This window comes from Psammomys obesus, unplaced genomic scaffold (assembly GCF_907164565.1).
Source record: "Psammomys obesus unplaced genomic scaffold, mPsaObe1.curated_primary_1811, whole genome shotgun sequence".
Lineage (NCBI taxonomy): Eukaryota > Metazoa > Chordata > Mammalia > Rodentia > Muridae > Psammomys > Psammomys obesus.
This window is the reverse complement of record NW_026596046.1, coordinates 35,937,244-35,958,165: the sequence shown is the minus strand read 5'-3', so window position 1 is coordinate 35,958,165 and position 20,922 is coordinate 35,937,244. Positions and strand designations below refer to the sequence as shown.

At 53.8% G+C, this 20,922-nt stretch overlaps 1 protein-coding gene across 2 annotated transcripts in view; it reads right to left on the bottom strand.

Moving 5' to 3' along the window:
* Arap1 (ArfGAP with RhoGAP domain, ankyrin repeat and PH domain 1) overlaps nucleotides 1-19,385 on the bottom strand; it is a 55,344-nt gene extending 35,959 nt beyond the window's left edge. The window contains exons 1-2 of one of the 2 annotated variants that reach the window (XM_055623648.1): nucleotides 19,288-19,385; nucleotides 2,893-2,970 (exon numbers count right to left, since the gene is read on the bottom strand). The gene's annotated coding sequence lies outside the window, so the exon portion shown is untranslated. The remainder of the gene's footprint in view (nucleotides 1-2,892; nucleotides 2,971-19,287) is intronic. The other variant, XM_055623649.1, reaches the window with a different exon arrangement.
* Nucleotides 19,386-20,922: the final 1,537 nt, after the last annotated feature.

Below are 20,922 nucleotides of genomic sequence, written 5' to 3'. Positions count from 1 at the left end.
CCCCGGCGCCCACCTGGCTCACAGTGGTTTGTAACTCCAGTCCCTGGGAATCAGCACCCTTTTCTGCCCCCATCCTCACAAGCTCTGGCAGGCAGGCACATCAACCAACTCACTCCTACATTGCTCCCCAGCCTGTGTCTTTGTCTTTAAATGTCACGTGACAGTATGTAAAAATATGTGGTAGAACCCATTGCAAACAAAGTGGGAGATATGAGACTACCCAGGAGATACCTCCTATCCCCTCACTTCCCAAAAGCCAAGAAGCACCTAGAAATAGGACGTTAGCTGGGCTTGGGAGACCCCAGATGTCATCCCAGTACTCAGGAGGCTGAGGGAAGAGCGTGTTCACTTGGAGCTAACCTGGGCTACTTGAAACTCTATTACAAATGAAACAGAGAGAAAGGAGAGAGAGAGGGAGAGAGGAGAGACAGAGGGAGAGAGAGGAAAAGCACAACTGGGCAAGGAAGCACACAAGTGTGAGCAGTTTGTTTGTTTGTTGTTTTGTTTTTTTGTCAACTCGACATAAGCTAGAGTCACTGGGAAGAGGAAATGACAACTGAGGAACAGCCATCATCAAACTGGCCCCATGGGGTCTGTGGGACATTTTCTTGGTCAATGACTGATGTGAGTCACAGGGCCCAGGCCACTGTGAGCCTTGCCGCTCCAGAGCAGGTGGCCCTAGCTTTTCTAAGAAAGCAGGCTGGCAAGCCATGAGACACAAGCCAGTAGGCAGCACCCTCCGTGGCCTCCGCTTCAGCTCCTGCCTCCAGGCTGCTGCCTTGAGTCCCTGTTGTGTCTTCCCTTCCTGGTGTAAACTGTCAGAGGAGACAAACCCTTTCTTCCCAAGTTGCTCTTGGCCATGGTGTTATCACAGCAGCAGACACCAAGCTAACAGCGAGAGGAAGGATGGAGTGGGGTGGTGGGGAATGATCTGAACAGAGAAGTTCAGAGGAAGAGCCACGCACAGCCTTTAAACACAGGACAAGGACCTCCAAGAGACACAAAGGGGAAACTCTACTTTCCACCCATCAAGTTGCCAACACAAACAGCCTGAAAATCCACAGTACTGGTCGTGGGGCAGGTATCTCCACCCTGAGTGGCAGGGTGCCTCCAGGGAGGACAATGGCACAGTCACTAGAAAAGCCCCTCTGCTGCCCCTGGCCATCCTGGGTCAAGCACGAATGAAGTAATTTCTCTTGCACTGTTACTGGCACCCATCCAAAACAACCTATATGGAGGGCTATCAGCTACCAAGCAGCGTTTATTGCAGAAGATGGAAATAACCGAAATGTCCATCAGCTGGGAGATAAGTGACTAAACTATGGGGCAGTCATGCAACAGAGTACCAAATGGCTATGAAAAGGAGAAAGATCCTTTTATGCTGACATGAATGAACTCCAAAAGCCTGTTACGTGAGCACGAAAAGGTGCAGAACAGGATTGCCTTACACATACAAGAAAAGCCAATAACAGTAACAACAAATTGAGTGCCAGGATGAGTGTGTCCACATGGCTAATGCGTAGATGTGTCTCCACAGAGACAGGAGGCCACACCAGGGAATTCACCTCAAAGGAAAGAAGTTAAGGGCTGAGGGGTCAGGAGGGAACAGGACAGAAGCGTAGCCCACACAGCCTAGAGCCTATGTCACTTAGATGATCTTTTGGGGGAAAAGAACATAAGAACATCTTATTTTTGAAAAATTAACTAAACACATAACCTTGCTCATACATCACTCGGGCCCCTCTCTGAGTCCTAGAATGGCCTTAAACATGACACTTCAGCTTCCCCGGACAACTACCGTGGCGTGGAGGAAGAAGATTCATTTTATGTATTCCGTCACCTAATGTTCAGTTACGTGAGTTCTAAAAGGATAGTCATACAGTAGGAAGACATAAACGCATTTGGTGTGCTTGGGTACAGCGGCCCTCAATGGCATAACAGTATAAAGAAAGTCTCCCAGGGTTGAACTAGAACCTGAAAGCAACTTCCAAACTGAAATTGGTCTAAGCTCTAAAGTTTATGTAGACTGATGAGAAAGGTCAGTTCAAGCATAAAATCAAGGTGCAGAAAAGCATTACATAAACATCTAGGCTAAATTAAAACAAAAGCAAAACAAACAAACAAAAAACCACGAACACAAACATCTGGGTAGATACACAAGAAGCTGCATTTGGCGAGCGCCTTTAAAAACCCAGCACTCGGAAGGCAGAGGCAGGCAGATCTCTGAGTTCAAGGCCAGCCTGGTCTACAGAGTGAGTTGCAGGACAGCCAAGGCTACACAGAGAAACCCTGTCTTAAAAACCCAACCAAACGACCAAACAACCAAATAAACAGCTGCATTTGGGGAGAAGTGGCAGCAGGGGCTGCCATGTTAGGTCCTTCGTTTTGATTTTGTGCCACAAGCTCCACAAAATGAATTCTATTTCAAGAGAATGTGGGGCTCGGTAGGGAAGTGCTTGCTGCAAAGCCTGATGACCTGAGTTCAATCCCTGAGGCAGGGGAGAGGTCAGACTCCTGCAGGGTGTCCCCTCACCCTCACACACATGCTGCGGCACCAGGGAACGTGGGCGTGAGCACAGCAAGCACACACGCACACACAAACGTTTGTTTAAAAGGAGGAGAGGGGTATGGTCCTCATTAAGAAAACCCGAGAATGAGAAAGAGACCAAAACTCAGCAAGTAAGGAGACACCAATCGGTTGGCACCCGGCAAACCAGCCTGAGGCCCGTCTCCTCTCAGAACCTCGTCTCCTCTCAGAGCCTCTTGGCTAAGCCTTACCAAGTTCTCAGGCCCCATCTTCCGTCCACAACCTCAGCTCCCCAAACAGAATATGAAACCCCAGGTGTCAGCTTCCATGAAACTCCCACCTCATGATCCCAGCTCCCCACTTACCTCACACCAAGGACACCTGGTCCTCCAGAGAGGTGGTTCCTAATCACAGGGGATTCCCATGGTGCTCTGAGGTGGAGACTGCAGGGGAAGAGAGGCAGGAGAAAATCCATGAGGCAAGTGATGCTAGGAGGAGAGAGAGGAGGAGGAGAGAGAAAGGAAGGGGAAAGGGGGAGGAAGAGAAGGGTGGGGCCAACCAGAGATAGGGGAAGAAAGTAGAAAGGGGAAGGAGGTGATGAGAGAGAGAGAGAGAGAGAGAGAGAGCAGGCAGAGAGAAGGCTCCAGGGCACCAGGAGCCATGGAGTCAGACCCCAGAAAGTCCTTCCAGGAAAGGAGGTGTAAGGTTAGAATGGTGAGGTGCCTGTGGGGTGAGACTAAGGAGCTTGGGGTTGCTGGCTCCCTGGTTGGGACCCCCAGTGGTGGGTCTGCTACCGGGGAGTCTTGCAAAGAGACTGCATCAGGGCAAGCGCATAGGTGCTTTCCTGACAGGAGGGCTGGGGATACAGGAACACAAGGCTCCACTAATCTGGGGGCCACCAAACAGGCTGAGACAGAGGTGGGGCACAACTGGGGCATGAGGAAAATGAGTCAATAGGGGGTTTCCAGAGGAAGAGAGAACGGGCTAGCAGACAGGCCCATGGCCCTGCTGCTCAGAAGGCCCAGGCGCTGTGAGGCAGGGGTCACGAAAGAATGGACAGACCCCTTCCTGGGGCCCAGGAGCATCCTAGTAACCACCAGGCTCTGGGCAACAGCTTCGCAGCTACTCACGACCATCTAGTTACGCTAAGCAGAGTCTACGACTGTCACTGCTTAGAACAGGGTTAAAACAGGCACACGCAGCTCTGCGCACATCTGGACCCCAGTACTCAGGAGGCTCAGGAAGGGGAGGTGCTGTGAATGGGGAGTCAGCCTGGACAGCAAAGCAAGTACCATGCCAGTCTCCGAACGCCACAGTGCTTTATGTGAATGTGGGAATCTGTGGGTGTTTGTGAGTGCCTGGGCCTACACGAGTACTAGTACAAGTGCACACAGGGGCGTGCGGAGGCCAGGGGTCAGGGGTCACTCCTCAAGAGACATCTACCTCCTTTTTTGAGTCTCTAACTGGGACCTGGAGCTCACTAATTAGGCGATGCTGGCTGGCTGGGGCCCGGGGATCTCCCTGTCCCATGTCCCCCAAGCGTACAGCACCATGTCCAGCTCATTAGATGAATGGAGGGAACCCAGGTCCTCACGCTTATGTGGCGCTTGACAGACTGCGATTGCCCCGGGGATGGGATTTTATTACTTATACAGCATTCTGCCTGCGTGCGTGCCTACACGCCAGAAGAGGAGACCATATCTCACTATGGATGGTTGTGAGCCACCATGTGGCTGCCGGGAATTGAACTCAGGACCTCTGGAAGAGGGGCCAGTGCTCTTAGCTTCTGAGCCATCTCTCCAGCCCCAGGGATAGGGTTTTAAGGTGAGCATTTGATTTGATTTGTTTATGGTTATACGTATTTTATGTGCATGTGTGTCTATGTACTCCATACACGCAGCACCAAAGGAGGCAGGAAGAGAGCGTCAGATCTCCTGGGATTGGAGTTTCAGACATGTGGGAATCAAATCTGGGTCCTCATAACCACCGAGCCATCTCTCCAGCCTCTACAACAAACGTTAGGTAACTGGTACTCTGCATCAAAGCGTTGGCCCGAACAGCAAACTTCTCAAAACTGCTTAAAAAACAAACAGCCGAGCGGTGGCGGTGCACACCTTTAATCCCAGCGCTCAGGGGGCAGAGGCAGGCGGATCTCTGAGTTCCAGGCCAGCCTGGTCTACAGAGCGAGCTCCAGGTCAGCCAGGGCTCCACAGAGAAACCCTGTCTGGAAAAAGCAAACAACAACAAAAGACAAACAGTGCAATGTGCACAGGTGTGAAGTGTCTTTAATTCATTTAACTCTCACCATGACCTGTGAGGCACAAACAACGGTCCAGAGATGGAGAAACTAGAGTACAAGGAAGTTGAGTGGCTTATGTCAGTCACTCAGCGAGGAAGGAGCTGTCTCAACACACCTAGGACTGCCCTGTCTAATAGCTAGCACGGCTTTGGAATACTTGAAACACACCCCCAAACGAGGAGCCTGAAGAGAGTGAAAGAAAAAAAAGAGCGTTAAAGATCTATGTCTTGCTGTTGACTACACGATAACTAATAACACTGGGGACATTTAGGTTTAAAATATTATGAAAGCGACGTGAAGCTAGGAACGGTAGTACCTGCCTGTGATCCTAGCTCGGGAAGAGTCAGGATCGAGAATTCACCAGCTCGGGTACGCAGTGAATCTGAAGCCAGCCTGGCTACAGAACATCGTGAGTCTAATAACAATGACGATGAGGTTTAAACATCTACACACAGGGGCTGGATAGACGACTCAGTGGGTCAGAGCGTGCAGCTCTTACAGAGGAACCAGGCTCAGTTTCCAGCGCCCAAAGGGCGGCTCCCAACCACCGGCCAGCCCTGGCTCCAGGGAACTCAATGCCCTCTCTTGGTCTCCTCAGGCGCCAGGCGTGTACACAGTACATGCATACACACACAGACAAAACACTCAAAAAGCAAAAATTAAAATAATAAGTAAGAATGTCAAAATTCATCACTTTGGTTTGGTTTGTCCAGGATGAAGCCCAGGTCCTCGCACATGCTGGGCCAGGCCTCTACCACTGAGGCTCCTGAGTGATGGGACTACAGGAGAGTGCCAACGTGCCTACTCTAGCGCTTGTGTGTGTGTGTGTGTGTGTGTGTGTATAGGCATGGGTGAATATGTGCACATACATACCACGATGCATGTCTTGAGATCAGAGGGCACCCCGGAGCATGTGGCCCTTACCTGCACCTTGAGACCCTGTCTCACTGCTCACCGCGGTGTGCCAGCCCTACCTCTCACTCCCACAGACTTCTGGAGCGTCTCCTGTGTGTGCCACCCCTCTGGGGTGGAGCAGGGCACACACACAGGCACCGCTGCTCCCAGGCTTTTCTGTTTTCCCTTTCCTGCATGTGTGTTCGCGCGCATGTGCGAAGGACAACCTGCGGAGTCTGCTCTCTCCTTCCTCCACGGGCAGCCTGAATTCAGGCCGTCAGGCTCACGGAACCATCTCAGCAGCTGTTTACCTGGGTTCAGAGGCTCTGAATTCAAGTCGTCAGGCTTGCACAGCAAGCATTTTTAACCACAGAGCCACCTTCCCAACCTGCTCTTACACGGTCTATTGGGCAAGGCAGCTCTCCACCCTTAGCCGGGCTTCCTGCCGCCTCTGGTAAGCAAGAGTCAAGCATAACGGAGCGCCTGCTGAGGTCAGGCAGTTGACAGGAGTGGTGACGGTCCCACCTCATTGATGGACTGGCTGGCAATGGGAAACAGGAACCCCTGCTCTCCCTGAGAAGAGCCTGGCCTCTTTCAAGTTCCTATTCTTGCACTAAAGGGCACTGGCCAAGGTCAGAGACCTGGGGACTGAGCGCTAACTGTCCTTGGGGACAGTGCTATTCAAGGAGCTGGAAGTACAACCCAGAAGCCTCCAGGAACTTCAGGCTGGACCGGGCCACCCAGGATCCACAGCCTGGGGCCCTCACCAAGCCAGGCAGGGTGGCTTTCCAGAGGCGGCTCTCCCAGACAGAAACCTGTGGTAGTAATCACTGCTGAGGCCAGAGTGCTGGTAACGCCATCCTTTCTTTGTTGAAAATCATGGTGTTTTACGTTTTGTTCATCACGGACTCTTGACATGGGTTTTCACTCTTTAAATGGCATATCATGTGCGGACAGTGGAGTTCTCCAGCACCCAGGCCTCCCTGCTCGGCTCTCACTCTCTGGGAAGCAGAGGCCCTGCTGAGGAAGCATCCCATTTAACAACACCGCAGCCACAGGTGAGGGGACGCAGCCAGGCTCCCAGAGCCCCGCGTCCCACCTCTGTGCCTCCCTTCGGTACTGCTCAGCTAGACGGCACCTGCCACAGCTGACCAGGCTCCCTGTGCCCCGGATGGCTCATCAGCCTGTCATTTGCTGCACTCTGGCCCTACCACTTATGGATAAAGAAATAAACACCACAGAGACAGAGAGGAAGTGACTTGCCAAAATCCTCAGTGACATACCCCAAGGCCCAGCCCCATCCACAATCCCTGTGTCATTTCCTACGTTGGCACCAGCCTGACATAGGGGAGCCCCCCAAAAGAGTCAGCTGACAATGAGTATATCAACCACCCTGGCCCCCTCCAGGCCACCTCCTCCAGGAAGTCCTTCAGGACCGCCCCTCAGCCGCCATGCTCCTGCCTGCTCTCCTTGGTTGGTCTCTTTGTGAGGATCCACCTGTTGCCTGCTTCAGCATTTCCTGTGAGGGCCTGCCTCTCTTTCTGATCCCACCATCCACAGTGGAGCTCAGGTATTTAGTCCCACTTCAGAAGAGTCATCTGAAATCTCTAATCCTTGGCAGCCAGGCTTTCCTCAGGTCTGACTTGACTCCCTCTTGCTGGGGCCAAAGATTTCCCCCCCTTTAATGACCTTATCAGCCCTGCCCCAAGGCAGAGTTTGAACTCATTGCCCATTTTTGGCCCTGTATAACATCCTCCGGTCCTACTATTGACAGTGACACTAACTTCACCAACCCAGCAAGGTAGAAACAGCCTTATTTTCTCTTCCTCTCCCAAGTACTACTGTCTGCCCACATTCCCATCTCTGTCCCCTTAGCTCTTACAATGACCCCAAATCCTGCGGTCTTACCCCATGTCACATGGGTAAGGTGGACACTCACCCAAGTCCCCTGCTGCAGTCCACAGAGCCTTTGGAGAAGAGGGAGGAGAGGGGGGCTGCCTCCGTGAAGCAGGCAGGAAGGCTTCCAGAGGCCACCTACCCTGGGCCTCGGTGGGTGGAGACCGGAAGGACACTGTTCCATACAGAGGGAACTGAATATGCAAGCCCTGGGGATCATACAGAAAGGACCCAGGACTCCGGAGATGAGGCAGTCAGCAGGGGAGGAAGAGGGCTGGCCTGCTGGCCTGTGGGTGTGCCTCTCCGGAGGCCTCCCCTTGTCTTCTTTGCATTCGGATTTGCAAGAGTGACTCAGGCAGCACCTTAAAGGTCCTGGCTCCTTCCAGCCTAAACTCTGGACCCCACGGCCAGATACCTCTCTTGTTTTATCCACTTGCACAGGGCTCTGCTCCAAGTTCAAGGCAAGACCCCAGCCCTGGAGAGGGGGGAAGGGAAGGGAAGGGAGGGCAGCCCAGACCTACCTGTAGCCCTCCTCATCTTCTTACAACAGCCCCAGCCCTGCCCTAGGACTCCCGGTTTCCCAAACCAGGGAGCTGGATAGGGACCTGTGTGCAGCCCTCAGGAAACCCCTCAGATCTATCTCCACAGGAACCACAACCACACACCCACCTGGATCTGCAAACCACACCCCACAGCACCACAGAAGCACGCCTCCCTAGCAGCTACTGGGCAGAGAGGCCCTTCTGCAACTAGCCTGTAGAACCCATGCTCCTCTCAACAACTCAAGTGCACATAACTGTCCCAGAAATACCCCCCACACACACACACACAACTGCCCAAGAGTCCCACACAACTTCCCTAAAATCCTGACACGCCCAACATCCACCCCGCACGGGCCTGGTCTGGTAGCCAGGTAATACCTGTGGCAGGGCCATCCTGCTGGGCACCAACTGCTCTCATGGGTGTCCACAAGACCCTGTGAGCTTCCACTAGAAGGCAAGAAGCCTTGGAGAGACTTCCTGTAGCTATGAGGAACTGTGTGGGGGCTGGGCTACCAGCTCAGAGGGTGCAGAAGTAACCCCCCCCCGACCCTGTCAAGCTAACTCCCTCTGAGCCAAGGCAGCAAGGGCAGCGGGGTAGGGCACAGCTCAGTGGACCCCCAAACCAAGAAGTCATTTCCTGTCTCTCAGGGACTGCAGGCCGAGGCATGCAGGTCTCACAAAGGCCTACCCTGGCTTCCTTCGAGACTCCCAGCTGAGTCTGCCTTACAGACTCATCCTGATTCCAAGAACATCCTGTCAATCCCATCTGGGGTGGGGCCTGTTTTCTGGGGGTCTTAAGTATCATGTAGGCCATGCCTCCCAGGCCTACATGAGTGGGACCCAAGCCTGGCCTCCGCCCCCACCAGGCGGCAAGGCAAACCTAATTCCACCCGGCTCTGCTGCCTGCCTGAAGCCCTAAGGATACCCCTTCCCATCCCAGGCCCCAGTTTCCCCTCCAGCCAGGAGCCCAGATGACTGACACCTCACTTCAGGCACAGCACAGCCAAGATGGCTCAGCAGGTAACGGTGCTCATCATGGGAGGAAGGCCTGGAACTCACGTAAAGGTGGAAGGAGAGAATGGACTCTGTGTAGCTGTCTTCTGATCACCACATGGACCCTGTGGTGTGTGTGCCTCCCCCTGTATAATCATGCATGTCCACACACTACTATAAATAAATAAACTTAGAGTAACAAGTAAAAAAGGAGAGTCAAGGCAACTTGCCCTCAGTGCCAAACAGAGTAGCCTCATCCTTAGTGATTCGAAATGTAACGCAGTCAGACTTAATTTGTTAACTCGTTGTTTGCTGAGCCTCCCGCCCCTGACTCCTGTGTATTGGAATTACAGAAGTGAACCACCACACCCAGCAATATATACAGATACTAGAGGAACTATCACATATGAAATTGCTACTGTCCTAGGCCATCTGGCCTAGAGGAGACTCACAGCCCCTCCCACTCCATCTTGCACAGTGAGGCTGGGCCTGCTGAATCTCCACAAGGAAGCACCGAGGCCTCTTAGTGAACACCACACTCTAGGGACCCTTGCCTTGTCCCCCGAGACAACACATGACCCGTTACAGCTTCAAACCTCATCCAGGGCCCCCGAATGCCCAAGCCTCACCCTAGAAGGAGGCACCCGGGACAAGGTGTAATTCTCTGCAAATCAAGAAAGCTGAAAGTCAAAGGGCTGGTTTTAGGCCATGTGACAAAGTGCTACTAATCATTCCTCTCAGACCCCAACATAACTTAGCCATTCCTTACAGGCATGCTTCTGATTCATGCTCCGCTCAATATTTTCCCAGGCCTTTCTGGTTTTGATAGAGATGGAACCCAGCCCCTTCACACACACACACACACACACACACACACACACACAGACACACACACACACACACACACACTAGCCAAAGCCTCTACCAGAGCCACAGTCTCAGCTCTTGGCTGGACCCGATTTATCTGAGTCCCTGTCCCTGCCTTTCCCTCCCCTGAAGCATAGCCTGGAGCCCACAGGGACAGCAGGGTATCAGGCAGAGCTGGTCCTCTAACTGCCCTGCACTGCCAAGGTCCTGGGTGCCCTCTTCTGCTCCAGCTTTCTCCAGCAGTGCGCACTCAAGGTGGGCCTGGTGCTGCACTGGCAGCTGGGCACCAGCCTAAGCCCCCGCCTCTGTGACAGCAGTGCTTTTCTGGGGCCGGACTTCTTACCCCTACAAGGGCATGTACTGCCAAGGTGCCACAGCACGATTCCAGGAAGGTCTTCCTGTGACCGCTGCACCCTCTACCCAGGGGATTAAGAGACTAAATGGGGTAGAAACAGGAAGCCACTGACCACAGGAGGGAGGGAGGGCTCAGGGCTGACCACAGGATCACAGGCAGCAGGAGGGGACAGACCAGGGTCACCAGTGCTGACGTTGTAGGACCCTCATCATGGGCTTCCAAGGCTGAAGAGGGGCAAGCTGGGTAACCCAAAGCTCCCGCCGATGAGGAAGGGACTCTGGCTCTCTGTGCTCAGAACTAGGGACCCCCAGAAACAGAGACGCAGACCTGTCATTTCCTTAGAAGGTCCCTGAATGGAGAGGCTGAAGACAAGTGGGTCCCTTGCAACTGGCACCTGAAAGTGAAAGCTGCCATGCTGGAGAGGGTCAGGTGGCTGGGTGCTGGGCCGGGCTGGGAGTGGCAGAGAGGGGAATGTGCAGCAGCCCACAGGTGTTAGCCTCACCTCCGCTTCCTCCACTCCACAGCAGGACGGCCTAAAGGAAGACTCTGCTCTGCCTCCCCTCTCCAGCCCTTGTCTAAGGAGGGCGCAGGGGGTCGAGGGAGCACTGAGGGGTGTTCTGTCCTATCCTCCATCAGTCTTCCTGCATGGAGCACTCAAAGACTGGACGTATGGAGTCTGCACCGTCCAACAAGCACCTCAGCCCCGTGCTGCATGCCTATCCCGCCGCCCTCACGTCCTGGAGAGCAGGTGGTGTGATCAGCTTTGCAGATGAGTAAAATGAGCCTCTGGAAGGGAAGGTGGAGCGACTCACTCAGGGTGACCCAGAAGCCAGGATCTGAACCCAGGGCTTCCTCAGCCCCTCTGTCCACTCCTATCTCCTCAGAAGGGAATGTGGAGATGGGCAGGCCCAAAGAGGACACAGGAAAGGCAGAAAGGAGAGGAACAGAAAGATGGTGACTGCAGGCTATGCAAGGCCTTGAAGGCCACCCAAAGACACACATCCATAGCAGCGCAGTGGTGGCTCGCTTTTAATTCCAGCACCCGGTAGGCACAGGCAGACAGAGCTGAGTTAGAGGCCAGTCTGGTGGTCTACAGAGCTAATTCCAGGACAGCCAGGGCTACATAGAGAAACTCTGTCTCAAAAACCAAAATAATAATAATAATAATTTTAAAAATATAGAAAAAAGACACCCATCTGTACTGTTCAGACAATGGTAAGTGACAGATGGCTGAAAGAGACCCAGTATGCAGACTCGGCGGCAGAGGGGTTCCTACGTCTGTGAGACATGAGGACTCACTTGTTTAGTTTTCTTCTGTGTGTGTGTATTTATGTGCACACACAGTGTTCTCATGCGGAGTTCAGAGAGCTGCATCAGGTGTCTTCCTCACTCCCACCTTGTTTTTTGAGACAGATCTCTTGCTGAACCCGAAGCTCACAAATTTGGCGACACTGACTGCCCACTGGGCTCTGGGAATCCACTTGTCTCCACCTGCCCAGTCCTGGGGTCATAGATACACAGTATTGAGTCCAGCTTTTTACATGGTGTGAGATCCGAACTCAGGTCCTCATAACGCATACTAGGCGCTCTACCAATCGAGCTGTCTCTCCAGGCCCCAGGGAATTCTTAGCTGTTCTGAAACTGCTTCTAAGAATTTATGTTTTCTGTACTATGAAATGTTTCATTTTCTTTCTTTCTTTCTCTGAGGGGGGCACAGAGGGAGGAGGTGTTTGGTTGGGGGGGTTGATTTTTTTCCAGTGTTGGCTGTTTAGCCTGGGCAGGTCTAGAACTGACAGCAGTCATCCTTCCTCATCCCTCTGAATGCAGACACACCTGCACCATACATCAGTGGGACAGTGTGGGCAGGACAGGATCTACAGATGGCTAGACTAAGCTCAAGAGCCACCCTGTGAGATAGCAGAGTTGGGCAAGGCAACTGTCACGTTCAAGGCAGAAGTCTGGGAATCACTCAGATATAAGGTCCTGGGGTCCCCTGGTGGCCTTGGTAGCTGGGCACAACCTGTCTTCTAAGTAAGGCTGCCCCAGCCACTTCCTGCTGAGTAGCTTGATAAACACTTCTGCAGAGCCCACACACAGGAGAAACGCTGGCTCATGCCACCTATGCTGCCCACAGCCTAACAGGGCCCTGGAGCAGCTAACATCTAGTTCCCACGAATCTGAGACCAGCCACCCTTCTCACAAGGCTGCACATGCCTGGCACCTGCCTGGCTACCCTTCATTGCTTCTCGCTGTCCAGGGGAGCTCAGACACTGGCCCCCACTTCCTGCATGGCCATTCCCTGACAGCCATGCTTCCTCCCAGACCTGGGCTTACACTGCTCCCCAGCCTTCCCAGCCTGATGGCCACCTGCTCTAAGAAGCAGTCTCTGACTCCCAGGTCACAGTTGGATCACACACTTTCTCTCACCCAAGCAAGACAGGGCCAGGGTCCAAATCCCCTGTGTCTCACCGGTGGCACACAGAAATAGCTACCAACTGGATGGACACTCCCCAGGACGACACATGGTGGCAGGAACTTCCTTCCTGGTACAGGTGCTTTCTATTCTACTGTACCTAACCCAGTTCTACCTCCTGCCCTGACTTCCCAGCACTCCCCAGGCCCCAACCACCTGCTCCACACATACCAGGCAGGCCTCAACCAACAACTCTCCCCATTTCCAGAAAAGAAGTGAGTCCCAGAGAGAGCAAGAGCCTAACCAGGGCCACACAGCAGGTCAGGAGCAGGACTCAGCAAGCCCACAGTCTGAGCTCAAGTCTTTCTCATTTGTTACTGGAAGAACTGAGGGAGGGTGGTTCCCTGCAGATGGCATTAGAGATGCTGGAGAAAACCCTCTGCAAGTGGGCTGGGCCACTTCTGCATGGAGAACTAGGCGGGGAACAAGGGGTGCTTGGTTGGTCAGTTGAGACATCGTCTCATGTGGCCCAAGCTAGCCTACGTAGCTGATGATGGCCTTAAACTTCTTTTCATATGTATGGTAGGTGTATGATGTACATGCTTATGCATGTTTCTGCTGGGCGAGGGCGTGTGTGCCATGGCAAATATGGGGAAGTCAGAGGACAACCTCAGACGCCGGCCTTCATCTTCCACCTTGCTTGAGAAAGGCTCTCTAGTTGCTCTCTGCAGCATAGACCAGGCTAGCCGGCCCTCAGGCTTCTGGATTCTTCTGTTTCTGCCCCCCATCTTCCCTCGGGAGCGCAGGAATCACAGATGAATGTCCTACAGTTGTGGGTTCTGGTGACCCAAGACCTGGTCCTCCCACCTGCATGACAGGTGTTTCATCCACTCATCCATCTCCTCACACCAACCTTAAACTTTTGATTCTTCTGCCTCCACCTCCAAAGTGCAGAAATACTACCACACCCAGTTTTTGCTGTCCTGGGGATTGACCCCAGAGCCTACAATGTGCTGGACAAACCCTAGTCCAAAATGTGGGTTTTAATCTCACTTTATTTTTTTATTATGGGTATTATGCGTGTATGTATGTCTGTGTACATGTGTGCCTGTTGTCCTCAGGGGCTGGAAGAGGGCATCAGATCCCCCAGAACTGGAGTTACAATTGTGAGTTGTCATGTACATGCTGGGAATCGAACCTCGGTCCTCTGGAAGAACAGCCAGTGCTCTAAACCACTGAGCCATCTCTCCAGATAGAAAAATGTGGGTTTTCAGGCCACAAGCAATTCCGGCAGGTAGGTGTTCCGGTCAGGATCCTGGCTGTTCTGACTCCCTAGGCTCAGTGAGTCATCTTTAGAACCGTGGAAGAGGTGGAGGGAGGGGCCATGCACACAGCCCCACTCTAATAGACCATTAGCCAACACTCTGGCATCTCTTTACCAAGCAATAAGGGGCCGCCCTCTGAGAAAGTATCTGTCCCCAGCTCTGCCCCTCAGGGAGGGGACCCTCTTCCCCCCTGCCAGGCCTGGAGTCTTGGGGAAAAACATCATTGCATTTTAGTTATACAACTACACAGCAGTCCACTGAAGGTCCTCACTAAAGACAGCAGGGGCTGACATTTGGGTTTGAAAGTTTATCCTAGCTCATACACTGTGAGTACAGAGCAGGGCTCCACCTGCCCCAAGTGGCAGGACCTCAAATGATGAGTCCAGTGACAGAGTCTCCACTGAGGGAGGTGGTACAGGAAGGGACTGGGAGGTGTTCCCCAACCCCCATCAAAGAGCCTACCATCCAGGAAGCCTTCTGGGAATCCGTGAACATTTTGCAAGAAACAGTTCTTCTACAAGGGCAAGCCTCAACTGAGCACATAGCTAGTGTGGTAAAAGCCCAAGGCCACTGGCCAAGGCCCAGCTTCCTGACCCAAAGGGATGACAGCACATCTTCTCAGCCTCGGCTCAAGCCCCTCCCTACCACCAGTCTTGATAGGGTCCCCCAGCCTTTTGCAGACTTGACCTGGGTCTGCAGAGCCACAACTCATGCTGTTTCCAATGTCCACAGAGCAATCCTTGACCGTGTTGTATGATCCTGCCAGACTCTAGGCTGGGTTCCCCCTCAACTGAACCCTGGTGTCCATAGGCATCTCTTTTGTGAATGCAGTCAGAGGTCCTATGCTCTGAGGCTGCCGTGCCATGTGCTACCACTGGGCCCCAGGACTGGCCCTGCAGAAGCAATCGAGCAGAGGTGGCCACATGAGCCCGGAGGCCAGCAGGGAGTCAGAGCCACTGAGCAACCCACAACATTCTGTAGGCCTCAGTCCAATGATGATGTGGCCACAGTGTAGCATGAGATTTATCGGCAACTCGAGGTAACCCACCCCAAATCCAAGCTTTGTAAGCCCCTGGGGCTTCAAGTTTTCAGAATTTAGAAGCTGGGAACAACTGCAGAGCGAGCTGATCTCTCAGATCTCTGTGGCTTTGAAGGGCAGAGCCAGACTACTCTCACGAGGCAGCTGATGTGTGTCGGAGAGCGAGTGAAGAGATGAGGGAGGCCTCCCTTCCAGCACAGTCATTCTCTCAAGTCCTGGACTGTCTTACTGGGACAGGGGCTCCTGGGAAGAGGAGGAAAGATGGAGGACAGACAGATGCCAGTGAGGGAGACCCTGGCACCCAGGAAGTTATAAAGCAAGAACATTTCAGCCTTGAACTGTCCTGTCCTGGGAATTCATCCACCTACTACAGCCTGGCCAAAAAAAACAAAAACAAAAAAAATCCATGAGGCCAGGCAAGACTCCCCCAGGAGCCCTGGGCCACTAAGATTCCAGCTGTGCTCCTGCCCTCTGTTCCCTCAGATGATGGCAGAGGCGTGGCCCGGAGAGGTCCTCACAAAATGAAAACGAGGAGAAAGATCAGAAACACAGAGGGAGGGTATAAAATGGATCTCTAATCACTACACCCTCCCTAACCTAGAGGCCCTAAGTATCCTTCGCTTGACCTCAGGTGGGCTCTTGACTCTGGGAAACCCTCCCAGGGTTCTTCAGTCACCAACACCTTACCTGGCAGCGATACCAGGGCCCCTAAGAGGAGCTGACTCCTGGTGTATGGAGGGTACAGACCTGAGCCCTGTGATAAGGCGGTGGCGGCCTCTAAAAGGAGCTCATGGTTTCAGAGACCCCACCCTGGACTCCTGTCCCAGCTTTTTCTCCAAGATGCTGACCATCTACAGATCCTGGCCTCCTCGGCAGTAAAACAGAGTCTAGGAAAGCCAGGGGACAGGGTAGGAAAGTCATCTTCCAGGAGGTGCCCTTCCTCGGACTGGGCCCCTGGGGGCGGTCCAACTGGGCCAGACCGCAAATAGGATACCTTCGCACGCACCCCCCACTCCAAAACTGACCACCACCAACGTCAGGGACCAAGCAGCCCGCCAACCTGCCAGTCATTGCCATGCGCAATCCCTAGGGTAGGACTGGGTTTGAATCCGCTGTCTGTGGAAACCTCGCTGTGCTCAAGGATCTCCCTCTAAGCAATGGAAATGCACTGTCCCGGCTAGTCTAAGAAACGGATGGTCTGTAGGGAATCACCTTGTCCCTTGGTCTCACTTTGCTCACCTATAAAAGGGGAATGGCCAACAAACAGACTTCTGCTGCTATTAGGACTGAACTTAAACAATAATTTATTGCACCGGAATATTAATGTTATTCGACTAGTCACTTAATTCCACGTCACTTCCCAGTCATCTAGGACAGAAATCTTTTATTTTACTTTTTTCTTTTTTAGTGTTTTGAGACAAGGTTTCTATGTATAGTCCTGGCTGTCCTGGAACTCCCTGGTCCTGAACTCAGAAATCCACCTGCCTCTGCCTCCTGAGTGCTTACCACCACACCCAGCTCAGAAATCTTAATTATATAGAACGGGCTTTTCTTTCTGACCTATGACCCAAAGGATGAGAGAGAGAGATTCCAAGGAAAGCTTCAGATGATGAGCCATCAACCATGGTCCACACCACTCCTGATTTCTGTCATTAAGGCACCTTTGCCTCCTCAGGACTGTCTTCCTCAGAACCCCACTTGGAATGCACAGGTTGGGGGCCTGGCTGGGGGGAGGGGTGGGTGGACAATATGTTATGTACTCTGTCAGAACTGGGGTAGTCTGTGTGTCTGTGGCGGGGGGGGGTCCTGGTGTTGAGTAAGCTGTAAATCTGAGCTCTGTGGAAAACATACATTGGAGGGGACTCTGGGACTCCTCCCCTACCCTCCCCTGCCCCACCCCATCTCCACTTCCACCCCCACTCCTGAGCCCCCGTATTTTCTGTCAGACTACTTGGTAGTCATTCTCAGCACAGAGCCCCTCTCTAAAATGCGAACACCCTCATGCTGTGTGTGGAGGGACTAAGTCTGGCCTGATGGGCTTGAAAGGCGTTGAGAGGAGCCGACTGCTACCCGTAGCCCACATACACATTGCTCTGAGAAGGACATTCTATCAGTCCCCTCTGAAAGAGACAGAGCCCGGAAATCTGGAGCAAGGTAGATGGTGACCGAACAAGACGTATCTATCGGTTGCCCTCAAACAGCCCAGTGCCCAGCCCAGGCTTCCAAGAGTTAAGACCCACAGCAAAAGGGGGAGGCAGGGTCAGTGCTGGGCAGGAGGCCTGGAGCCCAGTGCTGGCCTCCCCTCCCCCTCCCCTAGGAACAGAGGCCACTTGTTTGGGCACTGGCGGCTGGCTTTGAGCTCAGCCAAGGGAGAGTGGAGTGAGGAAGGAGAAGCCCTAGAGAAAGGAAGATGTTCCCCTCCCTCCGGCAGAGGCCCTAGGCCTGGAGCTAGTGCCAGTATCCTGAGACCCTGCTCCCCTTGGCCCAGGTCTACCTTCCTTCACACAGACTCTGGGCAGGATTCACCTGGCCTGACTGTTGCTATAGCAGTCTGTGCTCGGGACATGAAGCCAGGCTCACTGTGACATCCTCAGATGTGGAAAGGGCACTCCAAAAAGGGTAGAGAGTGGCAAAGTCACCCAGCGCTTGGTGGCAGCGCTAAAATCCAGACTTCAGACCCCTAGCTGGTGGTAGGTCTGCTCCCATCCTCACAAGCACCCAAGGAAATGCACCCTAAGTCTACCGTTACCTGGAACTGAAAACCAAGCCGGGAGGTGCTGCAACAAGCACACACACACCTGAACCCCGAAGTCTCAAAGAACATGGGAACTTGGATGAGGAGGAAACTTAGGGGGTGGCACACCTCTGCCCAAAAATCTGTTTCTTGATGCGTGGGGAGTGTGGCTGGACTCCACGTGACGGTGGCCAAGTTAGGAGGCCCGAATGTCCAAATGAAACCTGGGGGCGTTGGGGCCACCTCACAAGCCATCATAGCCTGCCTGGGGATCTCACTTGTGCCCTATTCCAGTGAGCAAATGGCCACTGGAGAGCAGGGTCCCCAGGCCACGGACCAAACAAACTCCAGCCAGGCAGGAGTCGGAGGATAAGTTCCCGGCCACCCCTTTCGGCCACACCCACCTCACCTTCCCTCCCGGAGGCTATCAGACCTCTTGCCCTGCACAAGCTCGGCCCTCACCCTGCACCCAGTCTTTGCAAACTGCCACTTAACTCAAGGCTCATTCCAGGCATCCTCTCCTCCCCGGGCCGCACCTGTCCACACCCCTCTCTGGGTTCCCAGAGTTTCTTCTACCCTGTAATGACGTGCTAGGATGCTAGGCTTTCCCAAGCACCCCGCATCCAGTCATAGCTTTCCAAGTACAGGTCTCAGGGGTCCCCAGAACCCAGCAGCAGTCAAATCCTTACCTGGGCACCCACCAAATCCAGCCTGAACATGCTGAGTCCTAGGAATGAGGGAAGGTTTCCCCAGGACGCCGGACATAGAGAAACATGGGGCAGACACCTACTGTGCTGGCTCTTAAATCACCCAGCATTCAAACCTACTCACGGGATCTGAGACCAAACACTCACCCCACCATCCCCAGCTGCACTGCAAGCCTGCTCAAAGCCCATCCACCCACTCCTAGCCTGACCCCATTCAATGAGCACCCCTCCTTTCCTGGCAACTGGGCCAGGTAGGCTCTAGAGAAACCATGCCCCCATTAACTGGCAGGGGAACTGAGGTGCAGAGGACGGAAGTAGCTTGCCCAAGATTACTTACAGGTCCAGGGCTAAGGTCCTACAGCTTTGCGAGGCTGTAAAGAGTGGCGGACTGGGTGGGAACCTTCATTTTTCAAGTGGGTAAGCCAAGCTGCCTGACGCTACTGGCCCCTGAGCCTGCGAGCCCGAGAGCAGAAGAGCTGACGGCTTGCTGTGTCCACCGGCTCACCGTCCCTGTTCCCACGGGTCTGGCTGGACGCCTCCACACCCAGACGCCACCCCACCTCACTCCATCCCCAGGCAGGAGAGCACAGCAGACGACCCCGAGAAAGGCGGGCTTGTCCTCGCCTTTCCTTTCTGAGGAATGGGGACAGTGCAGGCCACAGCTGGCGGCTGGGAGGTCCCAGCAACCGCACTGACCTGTTTTGAGCGAAGAGAACTCCACACGAGGTGGGCCCGGGGTCCCGGTACCGTCTGTCACACGCTGCTGCTGCCAGCTAGGCGGCAGCGGTCCGAGGCGCGCCCACCTCTCAGGGCGCTTCCGCCCGCCCCACGTGACACCCCTGGGACGTGAAGGCGGGGAAGGGGCAGGGAGCCGGCCGGTCCCGCCCCCAGCCTAGTCCGGATCATCAGTTCCCTGGACCGACCGGTTTTTGTCTCCCTTGCCCTTAGCTTGCTAAGGCTTTGCTACCCATATCTACCCCACCCCTGAGGAGTCTCCACCGGTCCTTCAGTCTCCTGCCCTAGACACCCCTGTTCTGGTGAGTCTGAGTCTACTCCTGGGAGACACACACACACACACACACACACACACACACACACACACCACATCCAGGGAATGGGGCCGGTGAGGCACTGGAGGCAAGATAATCACCGCTGGTCACCCTCCCGGGGAGTCCTTCTGCACCGTTAATTGAGAGCACCCTGCTTCTCTGTACCACATCTCCCTGCAGAGTGTGCTGGACCAGAGTCTGGTATTCTCTCCTCTCCGTACAGATGAAATCCCCTGACTTGGCAGGCATTCCTAGATCCTGGGGCCAGGACTTCTCTGGGACCAGCCAAGCCAGAGGCCTTAACTTAGCTGGGTTCCTATTTTTCCAAAGGTACAATGAGCATATTTGGATGAACAGCTTTTAGCAGGGTGCGCCAAGGGGGCTGTCCTGAAAGGAGGAAGGTGCCTTTAATCAGAGAGCTTACTCCATGCCTGGCCCAGTGATGAACAATTTGTTCTTTTTCATCTCAAAAACAAACAAACAAACAAACAAACAAAAACAAAACAAACCTCACACTTGCTTAAGGGTAAAAATTCTCACCCTAGGTTATAGGTTAGGAAATGAGTCTGTAATTTCCAGGGTGTTCTCAGTTACTGTCATGGGCTGACCTAGAGCTGCAATGTTGCGGGTGACAGGGTCTCCTGTGGAGGCCTCTCTCTCTGCTGAAACTGTTGCTCGGGGGAGAACCGGACCCTGAGACCCCTGTTTTCCCCTTGGCAGGGCTCTGCAGGAGAGGTGAACAGGCTCAGGTCTTGTTGAGTACTTCCACTCCAAGTTCTTGCAATGCCAAAAATCCCAGAGGAGAGCAGAGCCTAAGACAACCCTGGGGCTCCGGACATTTCTTCCACGGCAGAGGCAGCCCAGGCTCCCTCTAGATCTCAGGGCATGGAGGTGTGACGCAAGTAAGGGCTGGCACCTGGTCAGAGGAGGGGACCCCGCCGTTCCTGTTAATATCAGCCCCAGGTCTTCAATACCAACAGCCTCTATGTGCAAATGTGTCTTCACAGTACCCGCCCTCCCCCTCCTCTAGTGTCCCCGGCCCCATCACAGTTCTGAGGTGCCCGGCCCTGGTCCCCTGACCTATGGGTTCCTCTCCTTCCTTCTGTAATGACAGGAGCCACAGTGTGCCAGACCAACTGCACAGAGCTCGCTTGGACCAGAACCCTGTCACACAGCAGGAGCCTGACCTCGGGCCAGGCCAGCTGCTCCCAGGGCCCTGAAAAACAAGCAAGCCACCTTGTGACCAGCGAAGTGAATGTGTAAATGGACTGGAAGTAAGGAC